Source organism: Rhincodon typus, chromosome 4, assembly GCF_021869965.1.
Source record: "Rhincodon typus isolate 14 chromosome 4, sRhiTyp1.1, whole genome shotgun sequence".
NCBI lineage: Eukaryota > Metazoa > Chordata > Chondrichthyes > Orectolobiformes > Rhincodontidae > Rhincodon > Rhincodon typus.
Genome location: NC_063335.1, coordinates 33,078,275 through 33,094,652, shown reverse-complemented (window position 1 = coordinate 33,094,652; position 16,378 = coordinate 33,078,275).

Genomic DNA, 16,378 nt, shown 5'->3' with positions numbered 1-16,378 from the left:
ATGAGGTGCTAAACAAACACTTTGTGTCGGTATTCACCAAAGGGAAGGGATTGGTGAAGGATGATCTCAGAGAAGGGAGTGTCCAGTTTCTAAGCCAGGTTGCTATTAAAAAGGAAGAGGTGTTGTGTGTCTTAAAAAGTATTAAGGTAGATAAGTCCCTGGGTCCTGATGGGATCTATCCCAGAATATTGAAGTGGCAAGAAAACAAATTGCTGAAGCATTGACAGACATCTTTGTGTCCTCTTTGGCCACAGGTGAGGACCCAGAGGACTGGAGAATAGCTAATGTTGTCCTATTGTTTAAGAAGGATAGCAGGGATTATCCTGGAAATTACAGACTTGTGAGTCTCATGTTGGTGGAAGGGAAATTATTGGAAAAGATTCTCAGGGACAAGATCTATATGCATTTGGAAATAAATGGACTTACCAGCGATAGACAACATGGTTTAGTGTGAAGGAGGTCATTCTTCACTAACTTGATTGATTTTTTGAAGAGGTGACAAAGATGATTGAGGTTGATGTTGTCTACATAGACCTTAGTAAACCCTTTGACAAGGTCCCTCATGGCAGTTTGGTACAAAAGGTGGAGTCACATGGTATCAGGGTGAGCTGAAAAGATGGATACAGAACTGGCTTAGTCATAGGAGACAGAGGGTAGCTGTGGAAGGATGTTTTTCAGAATAGAGGGCTGTGACTAGTGGTGTTCCACAGGGATCAGTGCTGGGACCTCTGCTGTTCGTGGTCTGCATAAATGATTTGGAGGAAAATGTAGCTGGTCTAATTAGTAAGTTTGCAGACAATACAAAGACTGGTGGAGTTGTGGAAAGTGAGGAGGATTGTCAAAGGACACAGCAGGATATAGATCAGTTGGAGGTATGGGCAGAAAAATGGCAGATGGAGTTTAATCCAGAAAAGTGTGAGGTGATGCATTTTGGAAAGTCAAGTACAGGTGGAAATTATACAGTGAATGGCAGAACCCTTAGGAGTAATGATATGCAGAGGGATCTGGGCTTGCAGGTCGACAGATCACTGAAGGTGGCAGCGCAGGTAGATAAGTAGTAAAAAAGGCCTATGGCATGCTTGCCTTCATTGGAAGGGGCATTGAGTATAAGGATAGACAGGTTATGCTGCATCTTTATAGAACTTTAGTTAGGCCACGCCTAACTAAATATTGCGTACAGTTCTGGTCACCACATGAACAGAAGGATGAGGATGCTTTGGAGAGGGCACAGAAAAGGTTTACCAGGATGTTGCCTGGTATGAGCAATTTTAACTATGAAGAAAGGTTGGATAGACTGAGTTTGTCTTCACTGGAAAGCAGGACGATAAGCAGCACACTGAAAGAAGTTTATAGGATTGTGAATGGCATTGATAGGGTGGGAAGTATGAGGCTTTTTCCCCAGGGTGGAGGGATCAATTACAGGTTCAAAGTGCGAGGAGGGATTTTAAAAGAGATGTGCAAGGCAGGTTTTTCACACAAAGGGTGGGGAGTGCCTGGAGCACGTTGCCAGAGGTGGTGGTGGAAGCAGACACAGTAGCAGCATTCAAGAAGCACCTGGACAGATATGTGAATAGGAGGGGAATAGAGGGTATATGGGATCCTGTAAGTGAAGACAGTTTTAGTATGGGAGGGCAAAATATGCTGACGCAGTCTTGGAGAGCTGAAGGGCCTGTTCATGTGCTGTATTGTTGTGTGTTCTTTGAATGAAGACTTGATCAGTAGTCAACGTAATTGCGAGCATTGCTGATGGCAATTTTTGCTCATCCCTAATTTCTGTTAAACTGAGTGGTTCGCTAGGCCAGTTCAGATGGAATTCGAGTTTCAATTGCATTGTTGTCAATCTCGAGTCACATGTCGGCTGACCAGATAAGGACGGCAAATTTCCTTCTTTTTATATCATGTATTCATCCAAGTATAAAAATTGTTATTAAAAGGTGATCATTAAACATTTAATCCAAACAAAAATGTATTAGTTGACAGGCTGTTAAGTATATGCATCACTAGTTCAAACACTTCTGAGGCAATAAAGACAATCCAGTCTCTTTACTCTGTCCACTTGCATCCCTCTCAAATTTACTTATGTAGCATTTCTACTGAGCAGATACCTTTGTGACAAAACAATGTGCAAATGCTGCAAAACAAAATTCTGAGGTAGCTCTAAAAAATATGTATTTCCTATTATCCAAATCTTAAAACTAAATTCTGTATATGAGGTTTACAGTGAACCAAAAATAACCATTTGAAATACACATTAAACATCCTTACATCCTGGAACAACAGCCGTTCCAGCTCAATGCCATTAGCATGAGCAAATCCAAAAGGTTGTTGATTGTCATTTAAACCCATCTGGTTCACCAATCAACAAGGTCCACAGTCACTGGCTGGCTTTTAATTCCAGATTTTATTGAATTCAAATGTTGTCGTCTGCCATGGTGGGATTTGGACTCAAGTCCTCAGAACACGGACTTTCACTGCTGTGTTAGGGATTGGTAATAAAATAAGAGGGAAATACTGTTTCTGTAAAGGAGCACATTGATGTGGAATTTTAATCCAATTGGATTGAACATTCACAAACAAGTCTGTAATGTACACTGGACACATACTTGTTGCTCCTAGTTAGTTCTGGATAAGCAAATGGTTAATAAGAGAGAGCAAACCTTGGCAGGAAGTGGACATATACATTTAGGACTTAAATTCTTCTTCACATAACACGCAAGAAATCTGTTTCAGCGGGAGCAAGGTACATTAGAAAGTGCAAGAAAAGTTGAAACTCACAGAAGAAACATCAGATATGATTGTATTGTTAGTCTGACTGTCAGCTTTAAAAACTATAACCCACATACTTCCTTCATGGATTTCAGCCATAGCGGTTGAGAAAGATCAAGAAGGTGCATGTAAGCCTGTCAAAAAATAAACTCTCCATTAACTCTGCAAAGTTAACATAAGGTGAGTTTTGCACTGAAAGTGGAGGTGTGTTAACAGCTGAGTTTTACACGTGCACTGTGCAATAAATTGTCAGACTCACCCAAATTACAGCGATTATTAATTACAAAACACAAAACAGGAGAAAACCTTTTTGAGTGAAAAAAACTACACAGTGGTAAAACTGCTTTAAAATTCATAATTTCTGCTGATAAGATCATCCTATTGCATGGCACAGAAAATTGCAAAGGCGAAAAGTAACTGCATGTGATCCCTCAGAAAAATGCTCTGTGACATGGAAATGTTTGGAGAACAGAAGGCCAAGGAACTGGAAAGTAACATTAATGTCAAATAAAACTATCAAATAATAAATTGATTTAACATCAGAAGATATTACAGACAGAATTTTCCCCTCCCTGGAGGTGGTGAGAGAGGTCGTGGGAAGGGTAAGTAATTGGGTAGATGGATCATGATGACTTCTTTTCTGCCACCTAATCAATTAAATGTCAACAAAGAGATCCAATGGGCAACCTTCTGAACCCATCAACTATTAATGTCCTTCAGTAATTGATTAATGGGGTGCCTTAATCTTAGGGTAAAGATTAAAGTGTGTAGCCTCCAAAAGCCCTTATCCCTGACACCCCTTTCCCCACCCCAATTTCCACTCTGCCACAAGACAATTACAATCACTTCACTTCTCACCATGGGATCCCCAAAAAGTCACAATCTCTTATTGACCAGTAGCCTCTTGTGACCTGGGGAATTAGTGTTGAGGCCTGGCATAGGTCAAAAGACCTGCCCAACTTCACCTGTCAGCTCTTAACAAGCTGATTGGTGCACAATGTTGTCTCAGTAATGGAGATGGCACATTGGTCACCATCTTACACATCCACCTATACAGTTAGCCCCAAAGAGGGGAAATAGTTAATGAGGCAAGTTGGGATGATAGCATGAGAAAACTTATGAGGCCTCACAAAGAGAATTCTACTATAAAACTTGACAAAAGTGATACTTTGCCAAAATACAATAAGAGTCAGCTCCTTTTATTGCCATTTGTCAGGAAGTGCAGGCAGAGCATCATTCTGTGCTCAGAAAGAGAGAGGTGAGATAGTTATCTTGAGACACGATGCTTGCACATGTTTCATCTCAAAAGAAATATATCTTAGCTGATAGCAATCAGAACTTGCTGATGTGCTGATACCACACACCTGATTAAAATGAGCTACTTTGCAGACTATTCAGTGAAATAAGTAAGCTGAATAAAACTGTGCAAGCTGAGAGCACATTTTTTGCCCAATGTGAAAAGAAGTCAATGCATCGAAAAGGAAACTGCAAGTCTGGAAAGTTCTTATATGTGTGGAGATGACAGCTTTGTTTGAGCTCTTATCTTCCCTTGTTTGAGGTAAAAAATATTGACTGATGCAATTAAACAGTAGCTGGCAGGCATCTTTTTGTAATGTTGCAACAAATTTTATCCCAGTTTTCCTGAACTCACAACAGAACAATCAGCTGTACCTTGGTGGTCTACACATCATTTTAGTGAGAATCTTGAAGCTAATTCTCTATCCTCTGCCCCATCAAAGCTATTTGAAGATTTCATAGAATCATTGAATCCCTACAGTGTGGAAATAGGCCCTTTGGCCCAACAAGTCCACACCGACCCCTGGAGCATCCCACCCAGACCCATCCCCCAATAACCCACCTAATCTACACATCCCTGAACACTACAGGCAACTTAGCATGGTCAATCCACCTAGCTTGCACATCTTTGGACTGTGGGAGGAAACCAGAGCACCTGGAGGAAACCCACACAGACACTGGGAGAATGTACAAACTCCACACAAACAGTCACCTGAGGGTGGAATTGAACCCAGGTCCCTGGTGCTGTGAGGCAGCAGTGCTAACCACTGACCCACCATGCCATCATCAGACAAGTCCCCTGAAAATCAAGTACAGTGAAATGCCACTGGAGATATATTGGTGTAAAAGCCCCTAATAAATAGAAATAACACAGTGTGGGGCTGAAGGAACACAGCAGGCCAGGCAGCATCAGAGGAGCAGGAAAGTTGATGTTTCGGGTCAGGACCCTTCTTCAGAAATTTGCTTTATCTGCAGAATAGAAAGTGTTAGCCAATGTCAGTTTTTAACAGAGACAAATTAAAACCAAGTACCAAGGCACAACATTGAGTATAACATATACTTTGAAAGATAACTCCCCATTTTGATGGAATTGTTGCTCTCTTCTAGCATGTTCCTCATGAATTAAATCAAATACTTTCCAGGAGTTTTTTTTATCATGGGTACCTCAGAAGAAATACAGTTGAAATCACCCATTTTAGACAATGCGTTTGGCTCAGTGTCAGGATTAGTAGCTGCCATTCATTTTGAGAGGATTGAGGATAGTGCCTAGCAGACGATCAGTTTATTGTGTCACACTAGTGCGATCAGATGTGGATATTCCAATAACTCCCGGTACAACAAGGCCCTAATCTTATCTAAACCACCAGAAAGAACTACAATCTACAACAAGTGGGAAGGAATTAGCCATCAGAAGTTAGTCATATTATAATCATTCAACACCTAGTGGATAGAGAAAAAGCAGAATAAAAGTTCTTAAGGAGCTTGACAGGGTCAATGCTGGGAGGATGTTTCTCCCTTTGGGAAGTCTAGGACCAGAGAGTATAGTCTCAGAATAAAGAGGCACCAACTGAAGACAAGATGAGGAGGAATTCCTTCTCTCAGAGGATTGTGAATCCTTGCCACAGAGAACTGTAGGAGCAGAACCCTTGTGCATATTTAAGGCTGAGGTATATTCTTGATCAGAAGAGGAATCAAGGGTTATGGGGAAAGGACAGGAGAGTTGTTGTGAGGACTGTCAGATCTGCCACGATGCCTTTGAATGGTGGAGCAGGGTCGAGGGGCTGACTGGCCTCCTCCTGTTGCTATTGCTGATAGTCTTACCGTCATTATCTAAATGACTTTGTAGAAGTGAAGTGGAATGCATGAAGTAGGAGTTATTGGAGGAGACAGTCATGGTCAAAAGTGTAACAGCTGCTGCCAAACTTGATGGGAACGTTTTGTGCTGAGGAAGCTCAGCTCACCGGCCTGAATACTTTCACTGCTGCTGTGCTTCACTCCTGAAACTCCTTGCCACTTTGTCTCAGGTTTCATCAATCTGCTCACTACTTGCTGCAACATAATACTCAGGTGAAGGTGAATTTGCAGTGAGCTTTAATAACGATACACAAGGAATGGTCAGAGGGAGCTTACACACTTGGGTCCCTATTCTATCTGATCTGACTTCACTATGACATTGCGCCTTTTGCACATGATCAGTAGCTCTTTACTAAAACAAAGTTATAATTAATCTATAATCCACAATGACCAGCCTCTTCCTCAGCATTAATCAATGACAAAGATAGGAGAGGAACATCACGAACTTGAAAGCAAGCGTTTATCATGAGACCAAAAGACATAGGAGCAGAAATAGGCCATTCAGCCCATTAAGCCTGCTCCACCATTCAATGACAATATAGCTAACCTAATCATCCTCAACTCCACTTTCCTGCCTTTTCCTTACACCTTGTCCATCCAGCCCTGACAACCCTTTGTGATAAAGAACTCCACAGATTCACTATCCACTAAGAGAAGAAATTCCTCCTCATCTCTGTTTTAAATGTGTGACCTCTTATTGTGAAATGATGCCTTCTGGCCCTAGGCTCTCCACAACGGGAAACTACCTTTCCACATATACCCTGTCAAGTCCGCTAAGAATCTTACATGTTTCAATAAGGTTGCCTCTCATTCTTCTAAATTCCAGTGAGTACAGGCCTAACCTACACAACCTCTCCTCTTAAGACAGTCCCTCCACACCTAGTATCAACCTAGTGAACGTTCTCTGCTTCCAATGTCAATCTATTTTTCCTGAGATAAGGGGACCAAAATTGTTTACAGTATTCCAGCTGTAGCCTGATTTTTTAGAAGCAGAAAATTTCTAATTAATCGATACGTATGATCATGGTAAATTAACAACACACAGAAAAAAATTGTTCAAATCTGGAAAGAACTGTTAGATCCTTTATTGACCTTTTTTATGTGAAAAGGGAAGTTGAGATCTATTTGACGATGATGAAAAACTGAGGCAGAATTTTGAGGAATACTAAATTGGATGAAATAAAATTTCACTAAGCACTGATCGGATACAATTCCTAATTAAACATGTGCTGAAAATGTGAAACAATTTATCAGCAGATATTACTTTGGATGTATAACATATTTAATTGGAATCAAATTATGAACAATTTATAAATTCTAACTTGATGTGTAGTTTAGATTGATTGCTTCCAAATGCTGCTGTGAATGTATAATTGAAAATGGTTCAAGAGGAGCTAAAAAGGACAGGCAGCTATCTAACGCTGGAGAAGGTAGTCTCCCTGCCTCTAAACCATCAGCTCTGGGTTCAAGATGAACTTCAGGACTTGGTGACTAAGGAAAGTATGCTTACAACATGACCAAACAAATTGAGCATCACCTTGTTAATCCTTCCATCAAACACTACTGGCAAGTGATAAGGCTGAGGGAAATTCTTATAGAGTTATATAGTCACAGAGCTGTACAGCATGGACACAGACCCTTCTGTCCAACTCGTCCATGCTGACCAGATATCCTAAATAAATCTAGTCACATTTACCAGCATTTGGCCCATATCCCTCTAAACCCTTCCTATTCATGTACCCATCCTGATGCCTTTTAAATGTTGTCATTGTACCAGCCTCCACCACTCCCTCTGGCAGCTTATTCCATACATGCACCACCCTCTGCGTAAAAAAGATGCTCCTTAGGTCCCTTTTAAATCTTTCCCCTTTCGCCTTAAACCTATGCTCTCTAGTTTTGGACTCCCCTACCCTGGGAAAACACCTTGACTACCTGGCCATGTGAGGAAAGGATATTATAGCCTCTACCATCATGATCTAGCACCGAGCTACGAGATGTATGCTAAAGTGCATTTTCTTTTTCATTCGTCCCTGAGATGTGAGTGCCCCTGGCAAGGCCAACATTTGCTGTTGATCCCAATTGCACTTTGACTGAATATCTCAGTAAGCCAATGCAGATGGAAGTTAAGAATAAACCACATTGTTCTCGGTCTGGAGTCACACATAGGTTAGACCACATCGGTACAGAAAATTTATTTCTGTAAAGGTCATTACTGAACCACAGCAATCATCATTGAAACTAGTTTATTTATTGATTTTAATTCCACCAGCTACTGTTGTGGGATGTAAATCCATGTGACAGTAGCCTGTGTCTCTGGATTATGAGTCCAGTGACATTATCGCCATGCCACAATCATATCTTGTTCCCACGATGACTCACAGTTGACCGAATGGCTGGTGTGTATGAGATTAGTGTCAGCAGTACAAGATTTGACCTGTGTTCCGGTCAGCCTGGGTTCAGGGCCTACCTCTTTGCCTTTCCTCTGGTGGAGGTCATGATGCTGTGGCTCAAGCCCATGTTCTGGCAAAGCTCTCAAAGAAGGGAACAGGCCTGATCTACCAGGCCTACCCCCTTTGACAAAATTGGAACAGCTGCTTCAACTGATGAGTGACCAGATCCCTGACTGACCTCTGTACAAGTGCCTGACCGACTCCCTGCTTATCCCTTGAGTGGTCCTGCAGGACTGACTGGGGCTTATTCACTGGACAGGCCCTCGTTAGAATTCCTGACCCAGACCACCCCAAGTGATTGACTGACCTTGTCCAAGCCATTAGACAGATATTGGGTGATGTCCTTGACTCGATATGTGATATGGTTTGTATCTGCTAGTACATCCCCAGACCGATAACAGTCCCTCTGGACTTTACTGAGTGTGACTGCCCTTTGAATTTCAGACATGGCCACTTGGTTAAAGTACATTCACTGTCTTACACCAACAGGTCTGCCCTCTTCCCAATCAGTGCCAGCAAACCTGACCTGATGCTACTTGCTGCTGGAGCTTCCTTGCTTGAAACTTGCCATCCCAGCAACGGCACACACGCACACAAACACACACAGTAACTGTTTGCGAAGTGGTGATGTGATCAGCAGCTTCATTGCCATGATAGAGGGAAAGTTCAATTGGAAATCTCTTAATATATTGAACCCCAATTCCCACCCCATGGTAAACTCAACTTTCTCACTCCCAAAGAAAGCAATGATCCACTCCTTAGTGCAGCTAGGAAGTTTCGGGTGTGTTTACGTTATACTTTTAATAAAAGTTTACAGCCTCGGATTAGAGCTGGGAATTAGCAGTTCAACGTATTTTTTTAAAGTAGAGAAATCGGGTTATTGCCCACAAAAAGGTATCCAAAGACACGGGGATGGAGATACAAGTAACTAATGATTCAGGGAGCTAATCTGTGTCTATCGGAAGAGTAGATTTTGAAGTGCTATGTTAGTGAAAAGACTGGCCAGGAAAGTACTGGAAGCCGAGTTTATGGTAAACAATATGTTTCTTCTGAAAATGCTCAAGAGATCAAAATTCAATGCCAACTGTGCCAGCTGAACAAACATCTTTAGCAGGAAGAGAGAAATCATCTTTCACTGAGGTTTGCGTCTTTAAGGTCGTTGTTGGGGCATAAGGTACCAGATTCTTTCTTTCTAGTATTTTTGTGATGAGACTGTTCCAGACAGTGCTTCTGAACAACATTTCTTGTTTTCCTTTTATTTTTGTTTTTAATCTTCTGATGTTAAAAGTACATTAGCAGCCTCTTGTTAATATGTTCAGTGACTGACCCCTACAGTAAACAGGATAAAACATGTTTTGGTCTATCAAGCCAGATCTGACTTTGGAATCTGACTTGTTCAGTATTATCATCAGCTGGCATCATAAAATAACCAAAGTCTCTGCACCTTCAGTGGCATCTTCACGAATTCCTTGACTTTTAATAATGCTAGCCATTATTAGCAGCCTATTTTCATAATATACTTGAGAACTAAGACATATTCTGAAATCTTCTCACTAGCTGTTATTGTCTCTTAGAGACGTAGAGTCACAGAGATGTAAAGAACAGAAAACATTTCTGCAGTCCAACATGTCTGCACTAGTCTAAAACAATAACCTAAATTTTCCATTTTCCAGCACTTGGCCCAGAGCCTTGTATGCCTTGGCATCACAAGTGCACATCCAAATACGTCTTCAATGTGATGAGGACTTCTATCTCTTTCACCTTTACAGGCAGTGAATTCCAGACACTCACCACCCCCTGAATGTCATAGAATCATAGACCTGTACAACTCGAACCTACCTATCCTCCACATGAAAAAGTTGCCCCTTAGGTCCCTTTTAAATCTTTCCCCTCTCACCTTAAACATATGCCCTCTAGTTTTGGAATGCCCACCTCCCCTCCATACACTGGGAAAAGACTTTGCCTATTTACCCTATCTATGCCCCTCATGATTTTATAAACGTCTATAACGTCACCCCTCAGCCTCCAACACACCAGAGGAAATAGCCCCAGCCTATTCATCCTCTCCCTATAGCTCAAACCCTCCAACCCTGGCAACATCCGTGTAAATCTTTTCTGAACCTTTTCTAGTTTCACAACATCCTTTCTATAGCAGGGAGACCAGAATTGCAAGCAGTATTCCAATAGTGGCCAAACCAATGTCCTGTACAGCTGCAACATGACTTCCCAACTCCTATACTCAATGCACTGACCAATAAAGGCAAGTGTACCAAACGCCTTCTGCACTATCCTATCCACCTGCGACTCCACTTTCAAGGAACTATGAACCTGCGCTCCAAGGTCTTTTTGTTCAGCAACATTCCCCAGGACCTTACCATTAAATATATAAGTCTTGCCCTGATTTGCCTTTCCAAAATGCAGAACCTCATATTTATCTAAATTAAACTCCATCGGCCAATCCTCGGCCCATTGGCCCATCTGATCAAGGTCCCATTGTACTCTGAGGTAACCTTCTTCACTGTCCACTACACCTCCAATTTTGGTGTCATCAGCAAACTTACTAACCATACCTCCCATGTTCACATCCAAATCATTTATATAAAATGACGAAAAGTAGTGGACCCAGGACCGATCCTGTGGCACACTACTTGTCACAGGTCTCCAGTCTGAAAAGCAACCCTCCACCTCCATCCTCTATCTTCTACCTGCGAGCCAGTTCCAAATCAAATGGTTAGTTCTCCCTGCATTCCATGTGATCTAACCCTGCTAACCAGTCTACTGTGAAGAGCCTTGTCAAATGCCTTACTGAATTCTTTATGGATCACGTCCTCTGCTCTGCCCTCATCAATCCTCTTTGTCACTTCTTCAAAAAACTCAATTAGTGAGACACGATTTCCCATGCTCAAAGCCATGTTGATAATCCCTAATCAGTCCTTGCCTTTCCAAATACATGTAAATCCTGTCCCTCAGAATTCCCTCCAACAACTTGCCCACCACTGATGTCAGGGTCACCAGTCTGTAGTTCCCTGGCTTTCCCTCATCATCTTTTTTTAAATAGTGGCACCACGTTAGCCAACCTCCAGTCTTCCGGCACCTTACCTGTGGCTATTGATGATACAAATATCTGAGTGAAATGTTTTTCCTCACATTCCCTCCTAACATTCTGTCCCTTACTTGAAATTGATGCCCCCTGGTCATTGATCTCTCCATCAAAGGGAAAATTTCTTCGTGTCTACCCTATCTATGCCTCGATAATTTTATGTATCTCAATCATGTCTCCTCTCAATCTCCTCTGATCTAAGGCAAACAATCCTAGTCTGTCTAATTTTTCTTCATAACTGAAATTCTCCAGCCCAAACAGCTTCCTGGTAAATTCCCTCTGCACCCTCTCCACTGCTATCACATCCCTCCTATAATGTGGATTACAGAACCGCTCACAACACTCGGCTGTGGCCCCCAACCAATTAATTGTTCAATTACCGCGTACCTTTTTTCCACTGCAGTCACAATCTGAAACGTAACAGGCTGGTCTCTATATTTTGTCTTCATATTGGTATTATTGAAAAAGTACAACTTCTGGACCATTTGTTGATGCATCTGCTGCTACTATTCTGGGTAGTTCTGGGTTCTAATAAGCTGGTTTGTCTGTTGAAATGAGCACTTCTTTTCTCCTCTAGAAGAATTTTGTTTTTTTTTGCCAGCACCATGTTTGGCCTTGCCTTTGGAATTGTCATTGGGATTCAATGATATGTACAGATTAGGTAACAACCTGATTCACCATCGCTATGAAATGTTGAAGTTCTGTGACATTGCAACACATCAGGAAATTTTTTGACTATGTTGTTTTCTTTCAGGAGCAGCCCAAATGCTTGCTGCAGGAATGACACGTCCCGAAACTTTAACGGTTGATTGGTAGAACTCTCATTTTTCATTGAAAGCAAGTTTTGCTTCTTGCATTGGAACACAGCTCTCAGTCTGTCAGTGCATTCTGATGTGGTGTAACTTCAAAATGGAATGTCATCCAAATGACAGATAATTCCCTCTAATTTTTCAAGGATGTTCATCTTTGAAAAGTTTTTGGTGTTGATGTAGTACCAAGGAGCAATTGATTAAAACTATACCCTCCAAACAGTATGAAAATTGCTGTTGGTATTTTGAATCCTGTGTCTGAAAAAGGTCTGCCTGCTCTTAATTCATATGCTTTTATATTTAATTGTGTGAAATGAACACATTTGCAGAAACCTACTTGGTCTTGGTTCAGAAAACATGTCTGAATATTACATTTCTGGTTTTCTCACATAAGAGACTATTCCCTGGTGCAGTCTGGGGTTGTTTTCCTTACAGCAGAGGAGATTGAGATATATAAAAATATGAGAGACTGTAAGGAAAAGCCAGACTATCCAGCCTCTCTTCATAGTTGAATCGCTCCATCCCAGACAACATCTTGGTGAATCTCCCTTGCACGCCCTCTCTAGTAAATCACATCCTTCCTATAGTGTGGCAACCAGAAATGCACACAGTATTCCAGCTGTAACCAATGTTATATACAGTTCCAACATAACCTTCCAGTTCTTGTATTCAAAGCTTCAACTCATGAAGGCAAGTATCCCATGTGCATTCTTATCCATCTATCCTGCTGCTTCAAGAATCTACTGACATGCTCATCACATTCCCTCCATTCCTCTGTACTTTCTTAGGTCTTACCATTCAATGCCTTCTCCCTGGGCCAGATAGTCCTCCCAAAATGCATCACCTCACACTTTTCAGGATTAAATTCCATTTGCCACAAAAAGTGTGAGGTGATGTATGTTGGGAGGACATTGATGTCACTGATGCAGTGTTCAGAATAGCCAATGTATTCTTCTCATTCCCCCTTGGCATGAGCAGGGTGAGGAGGTAGAGGAACAAGTGGAGGGGATTAAGGGGATAGAATTGCTGAGATGTGTCAGGAGCAGTGACACAGAGATGAAGACAGGACAATAATCAGTTGAGAGGCCTGAAACTTTCAGATGATTGCAGGATGTCTGAGGTGGGTGTAAGGTTTAATTGTGTTTGTGAAGTTGGCAGATAGCTCTCTGTCTATTGTATTCCACATTGGTAATGGATGTATTTGCTTTCATTGTTCATTAGTCTATGCAATTAAAACGTTCACTTCTTCTTTCAAATGTGGATTTGGTGCCCTTTGTAAGATAAAGTAGCTCCATAAATTTTATTCAAGACCAGCATTAGTGACTAAATAGTTAGGATACAATGAACATTTTTTACAATATTGCTGCCTCTGGATACTGTGCTAGAATGGTCTTTGCTAATGAGAATGCTATGAGAAATGAAGACTAGCAAGTTGTTATTTGTCCTGAGAATGTTCCTTCCTAGCACATCAACATTACTATACCTTTCGTGGACAAATATTTTCCTCCTTAAATGTGTGGAAGCATCACACATTCCCCTAACTCATCCATAAGATGAGTGGAAGGGGTAGAGAATTTGGACATTACAAGCCATAGCCTCTCCATGCACCTTAACCTTAGCATCAGTGTCACCAACATTGATCTGAAAACTTTGGCTTCAATCCCCAAGTTAGAGGCAGGTGATTTGCAGTTCTTTATTTATTTTAGTTATATACTTGACTGTACACATTGTAACTACAGAGGAGAGAGCTTGGGGTTATGTTTTATCAGGTAATGACTGAGCACTAACCAATCTGATAATGTTACACTGTCAAGGGTAGAGAACAGGAAGTTTAACATAAAGTCCTCGTCATTCTGGCTATTGATAGTCTTTGTAATCCTGCCTAATGAATTCATGTAATGTGTATTGATTGCTACATTCCTGCTCCTGGTACATGGTCAATCTGAGCTGTCATTCAAAGCACAGCCAAGGAGTGTGGATATATCAAGGCCCAATAACCGGAGCTCTGGCTGGGGGGGGCCGGGTCATTGTACTCAGGTTGGGAACTGGGGCTGGAGTCAGGAGCAGCACCAAGCACATGACATCTGTCCTTGGCCCCACTCCACAAAGCCACCATCTGTCTAATCTGCAATCTTTCCCTGAAATGAGTGTGTTGAGTGCCTTCCAGCCCCTTAGAGACAGCAGTCAACAGAATGAACAACAGATTTTTTTTGAGAATCCTTGAGTATCCCAGTTTGGGATGTAATTTGTCGCCCAGATCTGAGTTCTGTTCATTGCCAAACAGCATCTAACTGAGGGTAACATGTTCTTGATGGTGCCTCTTCACTTTGGGAGAGGAGTGTATCTGACCTGCTCCTTGTTTGGACAGTTGTACTCAACATAAATGGGGTTATTCCTGCTCCCTGTGCCAAGGACATTGTGGGTTTGGCTCTGCACATGCCAGGCACTGAGTTTGTTCTTTTTGTCTCACATGGATAATGAGGTCTTCAGGTTCACAGACTTGGTTGACCTTGGGAGTAGGCACAAGTACAAAGAGAATAATCTGTGGTATCGTCTGTAAGGAGCAATTGGGAGAATGTTCTGCGTCTTGGTTAGTGAGTGGCAGATGGACTCCTGGCCAGTAGAGCTCAGGTCCTTCCCCTGGAGCAGTAGCCATCTCCTCTACTGGGACAGTGTCTTAGCCCATCTGAGGAATCCTCGCCATGTGACTGGCAAGTGCTGGACACCAAAGTCAGCATTTACCTAGGGAGCAGAATGGGATTGCTCCAAGAGATGTCCCATAGAGGGTAGAGGTTTAGTTGTAAACTGCCTACTCTCCTGGATTTTGTCACAAAGGTACAGAAACTCTCAAACTTATTCTGGAACACCAAGTCACTGTTGAGGACCTGACTCTCCTATATAGGGAGAATGGTCAGGCATTGGGACACCAGAAACTTTCTGCCTTTGGACATAACAGCTTTATATTGAACCCCCTTCCTAGATCAGACTTCTTCTACCCAGTGTATATTCCAATCCATTTCGCAGATTGTTCTAGTTTTTTGTAACTTGTTACGGGAATTGCAAGTCTTATTCCAGGTCCTGATCTGGGTTGGGGACACGGTTGCCTCTTGTCAGAGCTCTCCACTGTATGTGCTGCTGTTACACATCCTTCACTTCCTTACCTTCAGCCAGCATTGCATCCTGCAGTTCAGTGTTGATAGGGGCCCCAATGGAAAACTCCATGCAGAAGTCATCCCTTACAATTTACATCCCCTTTATTTCTTTCACAGGATGTGGGTGTCACTGTCTGTGCCAGCATTTATTGCTCATCTCTAATTACCAAGACGGTAGTTGAGAGTCAACCACATTGTGACTGTGGGTCTGGAGTCACATGTAGGCCAGACGAGGTAACGTCCTTCTCTAAAGGACATTACTGAACCAGATGGGTTTTACCCAGGATTGGCAAGTTTCATGTTCATTCAACTCTTAACTCCGAATGCTTTTGTTGAACTCAAATTCCACCATGATTGGATTTGAATCCAGGTCCCCAGAATATTAACTAGGTCTTGGGATTAACAGTTAAACTACAATACCACGAGGCCATCATCTCTCATTACATTGTGTATAGCCCATCCTGAGTAATCGCAGGTTCAGTCAGCTCATGGACTGTCAGGCCACCTATAACCTGTGTGGAGGTAAGAGGTCTGTGGGCCGTGTTTACTTAGTTTGATTTAGGTTTCATTTTATAAAAGGGTCAGTGTTTAATATGTGGTTGCACTTCAGCCCCATGCTCTTGATCTTTGGTCACCTGAGGCAGAGCAGGGCACGCAAACTGGTACCACATTGTGAGTCTAGTCCCAGGATTGACCAAAGTTGTCATGAATTGGTCTAGACAGGGAGCCACAGGAGTCATTGTTAAACCCTAATGCCTCCCGCTCATCCTAGTTTACATCCGGGTGTCCTTGGAAAGACAGCTGGTGGTGTCTGCTGGTTTGCTTCAGACTGTTCATTCACCATCCTGCCTGGAGAGCAGAGCAAGCAGGCCGTAACCCAACGGTGGGACGGTGTGGAGTGAGAATGGGCCGTGTCCCACGGCGGGGCGGTGTGGAGCGAGTATGGGCCGT